The following is a 16,320-nucleotide window of genomic DNA, read 5'->3' on the forward strand; positions in this document are numbered from 1 at the left end:
ATGCTTCTACTTTCGGGAATCTTCACACAAAAGTCGGGTCCGTAGAACAAAATCCAGGAAGTCATTTTATTGTCAAGTGTGTCACACCTGCACATGGACAGGGAAGGAGGACACACACATGCTGCCACTCCCTGGTGCCTGTCGTTTCTAAACTTTCTATTAAAGTTTTTTGCCTCTTTCATTATAAAGTGGACTAGGAGTCCAGTAGTGTAGAAGAGGATGCTGACTTTTATTAGCCTTACATAAAGAGAAGACGTGCTGGAACTGAGAAGATTTCATCTCAATGCTTTCCATAGATCGATAGGTAGATATGGTGCCTGACGTGAAAACAAATAAGTGCTGATACTGTAACTCTCTGTTTTTGTCGGCTTCTTGGTTCTCCTTCCAATGCTTTGATTCAGACATGGAGTAAAATTTGTAATCAGAGAGTGAAGGTGGGGAGGCCTCGGAGTTTCGAGCCCAGTGATATTTGTAACATTGGATCACAAGCTCCTTGAGGGTCAGAGCAGCAGATGCCAGCGCACACCCATTAACTGCTAGTATGCTGTGGCAATAAATGGAAAACTGCAGATAGATAGATAGGTAGATAGATAGATAGATATAATGAACTTTATTTGTCTCTGGGGGAAATTTGTCTTTTACAGAATCTCTTTAAATAAATATGTACATATATAGATAGATAAATACATATATATATATATATATATACACACACACACTATGATCTGAACACACCCCAGGATGACTAAAAAGGAAGAACATTAAAAAGAAAGAAAAGACTGATTTGGCTGTCACTGTCACAGTAAGACATTATGCAGATGTATTGCTGTTGGTATAAAGGAGCCCCCAATACCATTTCTTGACACACTTCTGCTGAATAATTCTTTGTCTGAAACTACTCAGTGTCAGCGTGTCAGACAGGGAATATTTGGCATTGTTCAGAATGACAATCAGTTTTGTTTTAATTCTCCTCTTTGCTACTACCTCTAGGGGGTCCAGAGTGTGTCCCATAACTGAGCTTGCCCTTTTAATTCGCTGGTTGATTTGGTGGGCTCTCTTGAAGTGATGTAACCAGGCCAGCACAACACAGTGTTTTCCTAAGAGCCTGCTTGGCCCTTTCTTATCTGGTTCCTCTGTGTTATGAGACCAGTCCAACATATCACTGATGTGGACCACCTTGACATCCACTCCTCGATTAGTGACTGGACATAGAGGATGCTTGGTGTGTCAAACGTCAATGACCAGTTCCTTGGTTTTGGTGATGTGAAGTTGAAGGCAATTTTCTTTGCACCAAGAAACAAAGTTCTCCACCTGACTCCTATACTCTGTCTCATCCCCTTTGGTGTTATATTTGTAGTCAGAGGTGTAGAGAAAAGGAGACAGGACTGTTCCTTGTGGTGCTCAAGTGTTGCTCACATTTGTATCAGAGAGTCTCACAAACTGCGGTCTGCCCAACAGATAGTCCATTATCCAGGACACCATAGGCTCATCCACCAGCCTGTCTCTGACTTTACCCCATAATAAGGATGTCTGGATGGTATTGAAAGCACTGGAAAAATCAAAAAACAGAATCCTCACAGTGCTGACAGCTTTGTTGAAGTGAGAAAAACCCTTGTAGCAGTTAGATAACTGCATCCTCCACTCAAGTCTTTGCCCAACTGGCAAACTGCAATGGGTCCAGGTGTTCTACCACAACAAGAATCATATAGTCCAGGACTATCTCTCAAAGGTGTTCATGATGTCAGTTGTAAGTGCCACTGATCTGTAGTCATTAGGTGAAGTGACACCTTCCTTCTTTTGAAACAGGAACAATGCAGGAAGTTTTCCACAGCAGCGGCACTTTCTGAGGCCTTAGGGACAGACTGAACAGGTGGCAGAGGACACCACAAAACTGGTCAGCACAGGCCTTAAGAACTCTGACTGATTCCATCTGGCCCTGTGGCTCTTCCAGTGTCTAGTGTCCTCAGTTATCTCCCTCCTTGGTCTTCAGAGGTGGTCAGAGGTGGACTCGTCAGTTGATATGGTAGGAGTTGTTGATGTAGTAAAGATGGTCTGGGGAGGTTGATCATTGGAAGAAGGTGGCAGTGGGAGGAAAAATCTTAAAAAAAAAAACGGTTCAAGGCATTAATGTTGTCCACATCCTCTTGTTTCACCTGATCCCTGGATTGATTGAATCCAGTAATTATGCCCAGTCCATTCCAGACATCTTTCATGTTATTTTGAATGTGTTTGTTTTCTTGTATCTTTGTAAGCCTCCCTAAACTCTATAAAACAAGTTTGTCTGAAATGTTTCACCCTCAAATGGTTTGTAAAGAAAGTTGTGTTAATTCTGACAGAACATGATACATTTAGGATTTCATTACATCTGAGTTTAAAAACACAAAGCAGAAACCAACAACTTTCACCATTCTTTCATTCTAAACTCTTGCAGCCTTGTCAATAAAGTTCATTTAAAAGCTGCCAGTCTAACTCATGCCCTTATATGTATCATGCCTAGTAAGTATTTGTCCAACATTTATTTTGGTCAATGTGAAGACCTGTATACAGTAGTTACTACTACATGCAACATTTTACAATATACTGACCAAGTGGCTGATGTCCTCACAGACACCTTTAACATCTCTCTGAGCCAGGCTGTGGTCCCCATGAGCTTCAAAAAGACAACTATTATTCAAACGGTGAAGAAGTCAACGGTGACATGTCTCAATGACTACCACCCTGTAGCACTGACTCCTGTCATGATGAAGTGCCTTGAGTGGCTGGTCAAAAGACACATCAACTCCACCCTCCTCACCTCTCTGCACCCACACCAGTTCGCTTACCATCCAAACCACTCCACTGATGACGCCATCTCCTGTTCTTTGCAGGTTGTACTGTCTCACCTGAACACCAGGGATACGCATGTCAGAATGCTGTTTGTTGATTTCACCTCAGCGTTCAACACAATCATTCTCCAGCAGTTGGTAAGGAAACTCTCTCTGATGGGCCTTGACACTCCACTGTGTAAATGGATTCTAGACTTTTTGATAGAGAGGCCACAGTCAGTGCGCATTGGCAGCAGAACATCAAATACCATCAGGCTGAGCGCAGGCGATCCCCAAGGCTGTGTGCTAAAACCAATATTGTTCATGCTGCTCACCCATAACCACACCACCAAGTCTGAGTCCAATGTCAAATCTGAAATCCATAGTGGGACTCATCACCAATGATGATGACACATCCTACAGAAAGGAGGCTGAACATTTGGTGAGGAAGTGTAGTGAAAATAATCTGTCTCTAAATGTCAATGTCACATTACATGACTTCTATTTGGAGGGGATGTCAAACTTGACAACTGCTGCTGCTGATCTTGTCGGTGGAGGATAGCAGATTGCATGTATAGAAATAGCCGGGCTTTGCAAGTGACATGACTCCATAATGATTTTCCAGTACAGTTTCACATTGCCAAAGTATCACATCCTTGACCTTTTCTCTGACAGCCATTAATGTTCTGCTTGACAAAGCCAGTGCCCGTGTGAAGGCTTTCCAGGTATGGTGGCTTCAGAAATAATCTCTGTGCTGTTTTTTTTTCTTTCTTTCTTTTTTCCAGCCTTATTGGCTGTCAGCTCTCATGCACACAAGCTCCCCCTTACGACTTGCAACTTGAGGTCAGTCGTACCCTGGCTGGACTTAGTCACTGGGAATGTCGGTATCATGTCTCAGCCAGGGGAGTTCAAATACATGTTTTATGTCTCTTTTGTTAATTTTCGACTCTTTGATTTATGTTAATCATATTAATGTTACTTTTTGGATTATGTGCATTATTCTTTGTTTCTGATTATGTATACGTCAGTAAGCTGCCTGTGTTATGTTCCGTGTGTTTTGTGGATGGTCCCCCAGGAACCTGCCGGGAACTGCCCTCTGACCTATAAATGTAGAGGTCTCCCACAGTTCCTGATGGTTCATTTCAAATGTGCCTGGGAATGGGTGGGTTTACTTGTGTTTTGCTGTGCTTATTGTGGTGACAAGTATTTTTGACTTCTTGCTCTGCTTTTGACTTCCCCTTTGCATTGTGTTTTTGGGACATTGTTTGCCTGGGATTGTCTTGCTGGCAACTCAATTATGCCTTTAGTGCTCATCAGAGCTTCTTAGTGAGACAGAGCACTTTTATAAAGACTCTGTGTTTGCCCTTACTACTAGCCAGGATTTGATAGTGATATCCCCCTCTAGTGGGCATTCTTAGGAAGTGCTTTTGGAACATATTGAGACTTAACGTGCATTTGGGACTTCACGTTCACAACAGTCAGACTACACGGATAGTGGTCATGGGAGTGTGCCGCAACTGTCTCCGACTTGGTAATGTTATATAAATGAAGTGTGCGACTGAAAATAGCAGGAAGAATCGTGTAATGTAACAGGGCCTTACATTTTGCTTATATTGCAAGAAAGCAAGGAACAAATGTGCAGTACAGAGGTGGGACCAGTTCATGATTTAAGTGGGAATTTCACACAAGAAACAGATATGTAATGGACTGCTATCCAAAGAAAATATATGGCTAATAGCAATCTTGGTAGGAAACAGACTATTGAATAAAGGGGCTGACGGACATGAGTAGAGGAGAATAAAAAATGGGGTTTGGCTGGTTAGCTAAGAGCAAACAACAAATGTGTCAAAAGAGGACCCTGGGAATACATGGCCCAGTGCAACAGAACATGATAGTTGATGATTAGAGCAATATCCACTTCTGTTAAAGGCAAAACAAGAACTTGTGGTGGAAGTTTGCTAATGAACACAGACACAGAACACTGATGGATTGGAAAATCATCACCTAGTCAGATGAATCTCGGTTTCTGTTCATTCTACTTTTTCTTAATTAGACTTCTTTTAGATTTTAGTTTTTTCTTTAAATCAGGGCTCATTTTTTTTCCAATGGAAAAATGATGATCTGCTGTGGCAACCACTAATGGGATCAGCTGAAAGAAGAAGAAGAAGAAGAGTGTCAGCAGAAGGAAGTGGACCTGACGCATGACATTTCTCAGATATGTCCATTATAAGGAACTAGCCATTGTACCAGTCAGAGACAGGTAATAGAATAATTCTAAAAATATTTGCTATTTCTTGCCCTATATGTACCTTCAGTGCCTTTTGTCTGTATTTGCACATGTGAACATCTCTTAAGCGGTGCTCCATCTCTTGCTCGCATTCTCGTAAAGCCTGCTTCAAAGACTTTGTTGTTATTTTTGAGGCGTATTTCTGGACAGTTTTATACTTGCCACCTTTGAAGGCGACTCTATCAGTGTGGCTCATACACCATTACAGTGATCCCCCACCTATCATGGAAGTTACGTTCCAGACCCATCAGCGATAGGTGAAAATCCACGATATAGAAGACCATATAAATAAACATTTTATTATAGTTTAAGCCTTAAAGTACCCCTCCCACATGTAAACTTATTAAAACACACTTTGTAAACACATATGATATGTGGATGTCGGGCTAAGGATATGAGTAACATAATAATAATCTATATATATAATTCACTAAGCCGCCAGCGAGCAAGACACCCATGGAGCACGCAGAACGGTGCCACGCCCACCAACTCTAAGACCATTGGATACGACGACAACTCGCAGAGCCACACCCACCAACTCGGACACAGCAAATCACAAAACACGGCGTCATTCGCGTTCGTCTCTGCTACAGTCCACATGCACCTCTGAGCCACGTTGACTTTTCGGTTATGACGCACGACCGCATCCACCATCGCAAACTGTTTTACATGCTACATACAGCGAGTCGCATTCACGACAAACATGCTTCTTCTTAGATGGTCCTGCAGGAACACAGAAAATGTTTGTCTACACACAACTCCTTATTCCTCTCGCTCTCCAGGCAACAAACACCACGAAAGTCGCTTTCGTCTCCATGGCACATGCACGACAGAGCCCCATCCACCAACAATTAGCGCGAGGGCGAAAGCATTTGCCAAGAATGTTTTCATTAATCAAGAACGAAAGTCGGAGGTTCGAAGACGATCACATACCTTCGTAATTCTGACCATAAATGATGCCGACTGGCGATCCAGCAGCGTTATTCCCATGACCCTCTGAGCAGCCGGCATGTTTGTCATGGATGTGAATCGCTGTATGCAGTGTGTAAAACAGTTTGTTTATCGACCAGGGCACGCAAGAAGCAGCACGCAAGACAGACCGTGTGATACGCACGATGGAGCCACGCACGCCAACTCACAGAGCTCCGCCCACCAACAATTCACTAAGCAGCCGACCATGGCACACGCACGTCAGAGCTCCGCCCACCAACAATTCGCCCGAGACTGAAAGCATTTGCCAAGAATGTTTTCATTAATCAAGAACGAAAGTTGGAGGTTCGAAGACGATCACATACCGTCGTAGTTCCGACCATAAACGATGCCGACTGGCGATCTGGTGGCATTATTCCCATGATCTGCCGGGCAACCAAAGTCTTTGGGTTCCGGGGGGAGTATGGTTGCAAAGCTGAAACTTAAAGGAATTGATGGAAGGGCACCACCAGGTGTGGAGCCTTTGGCTTAATTAGCCTCAGCACGGGAAACCTCACCCGGCCCAGACAAACAGAACAATGAAAAGTCAACGTGGCTCAGAGGTGCATGTGGACTGTAGCAGATGCAAAACCGACTGAGGCGGTATTTGGAAAATGAATAGTCAACGTGACTCACAAGTGCATGTGGACTGTACACAGATGAAAGCAATTCAGGTGAGGAGTTGGGGGTGGACACATGAGCAGGCAGTGCGTACTGAACGATGACTAAGAGATGACTGTTCACCCATCAATACATCGTCCTCACTGGATGTTCTTCCTCTCACACCCCGTTCTGCCCTCCGCGTGCGACTGCCGCTCTGGGAGGTTGGGGTGCGGCGGCGGTCCTCCAGTTTTCAGTCACGGACAATTGTATGTTGCTCTCTCCAGAGTTCCCTTACAGTTGTATCCTCAAACCCACCCCATAAGAAGAAGCATGTTTGTTGCGGATGTGAATCGCTGTATGCAGCATGTAAAACAGTTTGTTTGGTGCAGATGTGAATCGCTGTATGTGGCGTGTAAAACAGTTTGCGAGGGGTATCCCATGGTCTTACAGTTGGTGGGTGGGTCTCTGTTAGTTGCTCTTGTGAGCGGGCACATGACCAGGCAGTGTGTATGCTTCGAGAGCGAGGGTGGACGCGACAGGACCATCTAAGAAGAATCATATTTGTCGCGGATGTGAATCGCTGTATGCAGTGTGTAAAACAGTTTGCGAGGGGTATCCCATGGTCTTAGCAGTGTCTATGCTTCGATGTGAATCGCTGTATGCAGCGTGTAAAATGCTGTATTGTATGTTGCCCTCTCCAGAGTTCCATCTTTTCATTCACCTATAGTCGTATGCTCAAAAACAAACCCAATTTGGACAACTGTGTCTTTCAGGAAGTGTTCACCCATCAATACATAATTATGCGGTGTATGCTACGCCGCGGGTTGGCTAATAATAATATAATACAGTAATAATGATGTAGCATACTGTTGATTCATTCAAGCTGTAATGGCGAGCAACATCCGCGTAATGCTTTCCTTCCCTTCTTAGAAGATGCAGGACACATGGGAGCCATCGTAGGGCTTAAAACAAAATGAAAAGTTCACAAAAAGTTTGCTCACAACAATCGGACCACAACCAAGGTACGTGAAACGCAGAGAACTGATATGCGCTGGGGACCCACACTCACTGTTCTTGCAAGATTACACCACATTAGCAGCAGCCAATCAGAGCCCAAGAGAATGAAAATCCCGCTCCGATTGGTTGAGTCTCCTCTTTCAGCCAATAACGGGCCTTATAAGAAATCATCTGGGTACTGTAACGCAAAACTCTTTGTCTACCATAGTGACTGTTGAAAACTGTATGCTTTGTTAGGAACTGGCTGCAAAGTACACTACAGGTAGGATGTACATATTGAATTTTTCCGCGATATAGCAGGGGCGCGATAGCTGAATGGCTATAGAGTGGGGTATCACTGTACATCTCCTTGTGTGTCTCACTATCGCACTTCCTCTGTCATTGCGTCACCAAAGCCAAACTGACCAATCACAACAATGCCAAGCCAACCAATCAGATTGCTCACAGGACCTGGACACATAGAGTGTTTTATTATATAGTAACTAGATAGACTGGTTTGGATTACCTTTCTAACTTGGTGGGGGTTTCAACTTCAGTCTTGGGGCCCCCATGTGGCTGCAGGTTTTTGTCCCAATCGACATAACAATCAGTGAGTCATTTTTACTTTTGTCAGTGTCAGTGTTAACTTAGTTCCTTCCCTTATTATGCATTCAGTAAACAGCAGTAGTGTGAGATTTTCTGTACATTTTCAAGAAATTAAGATATTTGTGCTGTATCTTTAAATACTTCACACTATTTTTAATTTTATTTTCATTGTTTTTCTGTGGAGTTTGCTTTTTTTTTTTTTTACTTGCATCCAAATACAAGAAATGAATGATCATTAGAGTGGATGCGGGTGCAAATAACACTGAATGCTACTTTGGTAGTATCCACTTGTGTGTTTATTAGCAAATAATAGCTTATAAAATTTAAACATTAACAAAGAACCAAATACAAAACAGCAAGATGAAAAAACAAATGCATCACTGGCTAACACAGGTAAATGGTTACTCCATCCGGTAATCATTCAGCATAACTATTTTGTGGTTTCTGGAATAAAACCAGAAAACAGAAACTGGGAAATGACAGCTTGCTTAATTAATCTAAGAGGCCAATAAAAAGAAGAAATGGATTGGGATAAAAACCTGCGGCCATGAGGGGCCCCAGGACTGAACTTGAAAACCCCTGCTGTGACTTGCTTCATTTTAAATTTTCTCTCATTACTGTCTGAATGGATTGGGAGGAGAAGGCAGTTTACACAAAGGAAGCTGTGACGCTTCAGCTAAGATGAGGATATGAGTCTGTACCTGTTCACCTGCTTCGGCATTACAAAATTGTACTGTAATATTAATTGCCAAGCCTGAGGGATAAATGTAACATACAGTAGTATCATTTGTAATTCTTCACCACAATGAGTCTTATTAACCCTGCTGAGTATACCACAAGGGCTAAATGGCACGGTATGCATAGTCACAGAGGGATGGAATGGTGGTGTAGTGATTAGCTCCAGGACACTAGACACGCAAATCTGGCTTTACACATTTTCCCTGTATCCACTGTCTTTTTTTCTTTTCTTCACATACTTTCTTTTTCCTTCCACATCCCAAACATGTGTATGTTATGTGAACTGCAGACACTGATTTGGCTCCGTATGGATGCCTTTGGATGTGTTAGTGAGTGGGCACTGATGTGGACTGATGCCCTGTCCTGCTTTTGTACCAATTACAGCCAGTGCATTAGTAACAGGGCTCCAAAGTTGTGGAATGATCTGCTTCTTATATTAGAGGTCTCCCTTTAGTCTCACCTTTTAAATCCAGGTTAGAGATGTGCTAATTTATTCTAACATACCCTGACTAGAGCTGCTGATTAGCTGTGCATATTCCATCTCTATTTGTTATTCATCTGCACAAAAACATAAGTCTCTCTATTATAAAAAAAAATCTTGGGAGGGAGACTAGGGAGACGAGACGTGATCTTCTCGGAAGATAGTTTGACATCCCGCAAGAGACACTTTAACGTCACGCAAGACAAGGCAGTGAGACAACATTTAAAACAAGTTCACGGACATCTAACCTAGAAGTTGTTGGAATGCTTTTGGCAGACACACTTCATGTGCTCCAAGCTCTTAAAAGAACGACAAGCAACAAGCAGAACACGCAGCTTGCCAACAACAGCAACAAGCCAGAATGCTTCTACTTAGCATGCATTAAACCCCCCCCCCCCATTGCGAGTGGCAGAGATGTGATGTGGCAAAAGGACAGCTGCTATACAGGCTTTTAAATGATCGACGCGCAGCACAACAAGCAGAACACGCAGCTCGCCAGCAGCAGCAGCAAGACAGCAGATGATCCGACACCATCTCTTTAGCGTGCGTTCAGCTGCCCCCCCTTCACAATGCAGGCAGCATTATACGTCCTGTGAGACAGAGATTTAACCACGTACAGGACAAGTATTGTTTTTACAAAAGTTTGAAAGTAAAAGTGAAAATAATGCATATGTAACAATTCCCATGAAAATAACAATCTCTTTAAATTGTATATTCGGTAAACCAAACCCGGGGATAAGCGAGCGAAGCGAGCAGGTAATACAATAATTATGAACCATTACTAACCCTCCTCTGTCCTATTTCTCTTCTCGCTATCTGGATGTGGCACTTGGTACCACTGCTCAATTGACAAGCTGCTCTCCTGCATATGAAAAAGTCATCTCAAGTAAAGGAGCATTGGAATCATCAGATGAAAAGATTCTCTCATCAGATTGGACGGCCCATCAAACACTCCACTATAGAATGCCAAAAAGAGGGAGGGCAGCTACTTGGCCAAGGTCTTCAGGGTTCAAATTTATAAAAGCTGTGTACACAGAAAAAGAGGCCCAAAATGTGTATATGCAACTTTCCATGCAAAAGTCGGGATTTACAAAAGAAACCAAGGGGACCAACACAACCCCCCCCCCCCAACCAAGGGGAACCTGACTGAAATGATTGTGTGTCTGTACGCCATTAATAGTGGGAATTACCATGCTGCAGTAAACGGCTAGGTGAACACGTGCTGCACTCTTTAACTCTTTGTTAAGGAGCTCTATTTCTCAAGTCACCCAGGGGTGCAGGAGGATCTTAATCCAGCCTTGGTTACTGTATCGGGTGACAGCAACCATAGTGATGCCAATGCCATCATGCTGTCTGTGCCAAAAGCCATTAACCTCTACATTCATTTTCCACATGGTGTAGGTGTACATAGATAAAATGTAACATGTTGTTTTGCCAACATTAAAAACTGCCAACATAAAATTTATAGCAGTGTCCAGTTTTCCTAACTTAGTCACGGTAATTGACTGCAGTCATATTGCAATAAGTGCACCAAGAATAACACTGCTTTTGTTAACCAAAAACAGTTATATACAATTACTGTACAAGTCATGCCAAGATGAGACTGACAAACACTGTGATTAAGTGGTCTGTGTCAGCCCAGGAGTCATTTATTTTGAGGCATGGTTGCTTTGGCAGACGACTTGCTGATGGTGCTGTACATGATGTTTGACACGTTGGTAGGGTATCTGGCTGAACATTTCAGTGTTTCATATGACCTATACTATTCATTGTAACAGTGATCATATCACTACATGTGCTAGGTGATAGTGGCTACCTGCTGGTGCCTTATGTCTTTCCTCATCCTTCAGAACACAGAGGAGAGTTGCTACAATGCTGCACTCAGTTGCAGAGGGCACCATGGGCTCCTTAAATACAGGCAGTGATGTCTTGATGCATAAGGTGGGAAGCTGTTCTGCCAGCCAATGGAGGTCTGCAGCATTGTGATTGCATATAGTATGTACGCGGTTCATTAGCATAGTCCATATATTGTTGTTTCAGGGTGACAACTGGGTGCACACACATTTATAAGATGATTGTGATTTATAAAAGGTAAATTGTGTAGAGATTTTTGGAATATACATACTTTCACATTCTAATCCATGCAAAGCTTTCTGAATGAGTTCCCCAGGACTTTGACTGTGTCTGACGTTGTCTTCTTGATGTTCTCTCTTACAATTGGCCATGGATCCCCAGAAGGTTATTTTGTCCTTGGAAGCTGCTATGTGGAGTTTTTAGTTTCCTCCCCACCACTGTCACGTTTTCACAGTTCAACAGCTAATTAACTGACAGATATTGATGGCTTCTTTTTATGTTAATCAGTTTCAAGCTACTTTATTTTCCTGTGTGTTTAAACAAATCATTGTTTTTAAAACAAAATAAATGAATGTAAAAGTTCTGTTATTTAGTAATTTGTAAAATTTATATCTGCATTTTAAATGAAAACTTACAGAGCTCTGCATATTAATTAAGTCAATAGGATTATACAAAATTAAACCAAATTGAACTGAATTGTTCCTCTTACATTCCTGCCACTTGATTTTATCCATTTCTAATTTCTTTCTTCCTTAATGTGTATGTCACAAAACTTTATAATGCTCGACTTGACAATTTTTTTTAGTAACTGTCTTTTTGAACTCAGTAGGAGTTCTTCTTTTGTTCAATGAATTGTTCACTGTAGAGATTCTGACCTACAGGACCTTCCATTGACTCTTTGTCTTTTGTAGTCTTCTTAATGAACTCTCTCTACTGTGATATTCTACATATTAATAAATCTTTACATCCTACATCCTCTATATAGCTGTAACTACACTCTTTTACTGTAGTTATGTTTAGAGTCTGCCTCTGGGTCTCAGTCATCATCAGACAATTCCCCCTTAACAGTTCGTCTGTATCATGGTGGATGTCCTCCCTGTATTGAAGAGGTTTGGAACACGCACTGACGTTTGGAGCACATATTGAAGTTAGGAAAAATTCAATCAGGCTCACTGGTACCACTGGTGTGAAGGTGCAAGAGTGAATATTTTGTGCAATGGCCTGGTATACCATTATGGACTAGTTCCTGCATTACACATTTTGCATATGGGATAAGCACAGGGTCTCACAACTCTGTGCTGGAAAAATACTAACTGTGAAAAAGAATAGATGGAGAGCTGCAACTTACAGAGATATACCTGGTTATGTAAAGTACAGTCAGATTGCTAGAGTGAGGCAAAGAATTCAAACTTCAATCCTTGTGATTCAATGAGAAGTCACGCAAAATGACACTTTTTATTGGCTAACTGAACCCACTGTAATTAGTTTCGCTTAACTCCTCATTTCATCCATAATTGCTAACATGGTACAACTACCTTCTCTTCTTCTTCTTTTGGCTGCTCCCATTAGGGGTTGCCACAGAGGATCATCTTCTTCCATATCTTTCTGTCCTCTGCATCTTGTTCTGTTACACCCATCACCTGCATGTCTTCTCTCACCACATCCATAAACCTTTGCTTAGGCCTTCCTCTTTTCCTCTTCCCTGACAGCTCTATCCTTAGCATCCTTCTCCCATTATACCCACCATCTCTCCTCTGCACATGTCCAAACCAAAGCAATCTCGCCTCTCTGACTTTGTCTCCCAACTGTCCAACTTGAGCTGACCCTCTAATGTACTCATTTCTAATCCTATCCATCCTCGTCACACCCAGTGCAAATCTTAGCATCTTTAACTCTGCTACATCCAGCTCTATCTCCTGCTTCTGGTCAGTCCCACCGTCTCCAACCCATATAACATAGCTGGCCTCTCTACCGTCCTGTAGACCTTCCCTTTCATTCTTGCTGATACCTGTCTGTCACAAATGACTTCTGACACTCTTCTCCACCCATTCCACCCTGCCTGCACTCTCTTTTTCACCTCTCTTCCACAATCCCCATTACTCTGTACTGTTGATCCCAAGTATTTAAACTCATCCACCTTCGCCAACTCTACTCCCTGCATCCTCACCATTCCACATGACCTCCCTCTCATTTACACACATGTATTCTGTCTTGTTCCTACTGACCTTCATTCCTCTCCTCTCTAGAGCATATCTCCACCTCTCCAGGGTCTCCTCAACCTGCTCCCTACTATCGCTACAGATCACAATGTCATCAGCAAACATCATAGTCCACGGGGACTCCTGTCTATTGTCGTCTGTTAACCTGTCCATCACCATTGCAAATAAGAAAGGGCTCAGAGCCGGTCCCTGATGTAATCCCACCTCCAACCTGAATGCATCCATCACTCCTACCGCAGACCTCACCACTGTCACACTTCCCTCGTAAATATCCTGTACAACTCTTACGTACTTCTCTGCCACTCCCAACAATACAATACCACAGCTCCTCTCGAGGCACTCTGTCACATGCTTTCTCCAGGTCCACAAAGACACAATGCAACTCCTTCTGGCCTTCTCTAAACTTCTCCATCAACATCCTCAGAGCAAACATTGCCTCTGTGATGCTCTTTCTTGGCAAGAAACCATACTGCTGCCAACTAATCATCATCTCACTTCTTAACCTAGCTTCCAGTACTCTTTCCCATAATTTCATGCTGTGGCTCATCAATTTTATTCCGCTGTAGTTACTGCAGTCTTGCACATCCCCCATATTCTTAAATATCGGCACCAGTACACTTCTTCTCCACTCCTCAGGCATCCTCTCACTTTCCAAGATTCCATTAAACAATCTGGTTAAAAACTCCACTGCCATCTCTCCTAAACACCTCCATGCTTCCATAGGTATGTCATCTGAACCAATGGCCTTTCCATTTTTCATTGTCTTCATAGCTGATCTTACTTCCTCCTTGCTAATCTGTTGCACTTCCTGATTCACTATCTCCACATCATCCAACCTCTTCTCTCTCTCGTTCTCTTCATTCATCAGCCTCTCAAAGTACTCTTTCCAAATGCTCAACACACTCTCCTCGCTTGTGAGTATGTTTCCATCTTTACCCTTTATCACCCTAACCTGCTGCACATCTTTCCCAGCTCGGTCCCTCTGTCTAGCCAATTGGTACAGGTCCTTTTCTCCCTCCTTAGTGTCCAACCTCTCATACAACTCATCATACACCTTTTCTTTAGCCTTCGCCACCTCTCTCTTCACCTTGCGCCTTATCTCCTTGTACTCTTGTCTACTTTCTGCATCTCTCTGACTATCCCACTTCTTCTTTGCCATCCTCTTCCTCTGTATACTCCCCTGTATTTCCTCATTCCACCACCAGGTTTCCTTTTCCTCCTTCCTTTTTCCAGATGTCACGCCAAGCACCCTTCTTGCTGTCACCCTTACTACATCTGCTGTAGTTTCCCAGCTGTCCGGTAACTCTTCACTGCCACCCAGTGCCTGTCTCACCTCCTCCCTAAACTCAACCTTGCAATATTCCATTTTCAACTTCCACCATTTGATCCTTGGCTCTGCCTTCACTCTCTTCCTCTTCTTGATCTCCAACATCATCCTACAGACCACCATCCTATGCTGCTTAACTACACTTTCCCCTGCCACCACTTGCAGCCTTCAATCTCCTTCAGATTGACTTTTCTGCATAGGATGTAATCTACCTGTGTGCATCTTCCTCCACTCTTGTACGTAACCCTATGTTCCTCCCTCTTCTTAAAATACCTTTTCACCACAGCCATGTCCATCCTTTTGGCAAAATCCACTATCCTCTGACCTTCTTCATTCCTCTCCTTGACACCATACCTACCCATCACCTCCTCATCTCCACTGTTCCCTTCACCAAGATGCCCATTGAAATCCGCTCCAATCACCTCTTTCTGTCCCTTGGGTACACTGTTCATCACTTCATCCAACTCACTCCAAAAATCTTCTTTCTCACCCATTACACACCCAACTTACGGCGCATATGCACTAACAACATTCATCATCACACCTCCAATTTCCAGCTTCATAATCATTGCTCTGCCTGACACTCTTTTCACCTCCAAAACACTCTTGACATACTGTTCCTTCAGAATAACTCCTAACCCATTTCTCCTCCCATCCACACCATGATAGAACAATTTGATTCCACCTCCAGTCCACCTGGCCTTACTCCCCTTCCATTTAGTCTCTTGCACGCACAATATATCAACCTTCCTTCTCTCCATTATATCTGCTAACTCTCTCCCCTTACCAGTCATACTGCCAACATTCAAAGTCCCTACCCTCAGTTCCACTCTCTTTACTTTCCTCCACTCCTCCTGCCTCCGGACACATCTCCACCCTCTTCTTCGCCTTCTTCTTCTTCGCCCAACAGTAGCCCAACTTCTGCCAGCACCCTGTTGGCTAACAGTACTGGTGGCGGTCGTTGTTAACTCGGGGCTCGACCAATCCGGTATGGAAATTTGTATTGTTGTCCGCATATTGATTTGGCAAAATTTTACACCGGATGCCCTTCCTGATGTAACCCTCCCCATTTATCCGGGCTTGGGACCAGCACGAAGAAACACACTGGTTTCTGCATCTCCTGTGGCTGGGTTATGGTACAACTCCCTTCTGCTATATCCTAATGATTCCAATTTCAATCTTATAACCTTCGATCATCCTGGCCATTGGAATAAAAATGGGGGCAACCAGTGTCTGAGCTAATTAAGATGCTACTGGTTTGAAGGTATTAGAACAGTGAATTACAGATGAACGTATTGAATGATTCCTGCTTAGAAGCCTACTTCATTCACGCATCCATCTTCTTTTTAAACTGGTTATGCAGTTTAGGGGTGTGAGGAATCTGTGCCAACACTTCTAGTACCGGGCATATTGCAGACCACATTCAAGCACACACC

General features: G+C 43.1%; 1 long non-coding RNA gene across 1 annotated transcript in view; it reads left to right on the forward strand.

The window, feature by feature from the left end:
• The window catches only part of LOC127529649 (uncharacterized), a 55,188-nt gene that overhangs the window by 24,121 nt on the left and 14,747 nt on the right, over positions 1 to 16,320 (forward strand). The gene's annotated exons all lie outside the window — the stretch shown is intronic.

Source organism: Erpetoichthys calabaricus, chromosome 11 (genome assembly GCF_900747795.2).
Source record: "Erpetoichthys calabaricus chromosome 11, fErpCal1.3, whole genome shotgun sequence".
Lineage (NCBI taxonomy): Eukaryota > Metazoa > Chordata > Cladistia > Polypteriformes > Polypteridae > Erpetoichthys > Erpetoichthys calabaricus.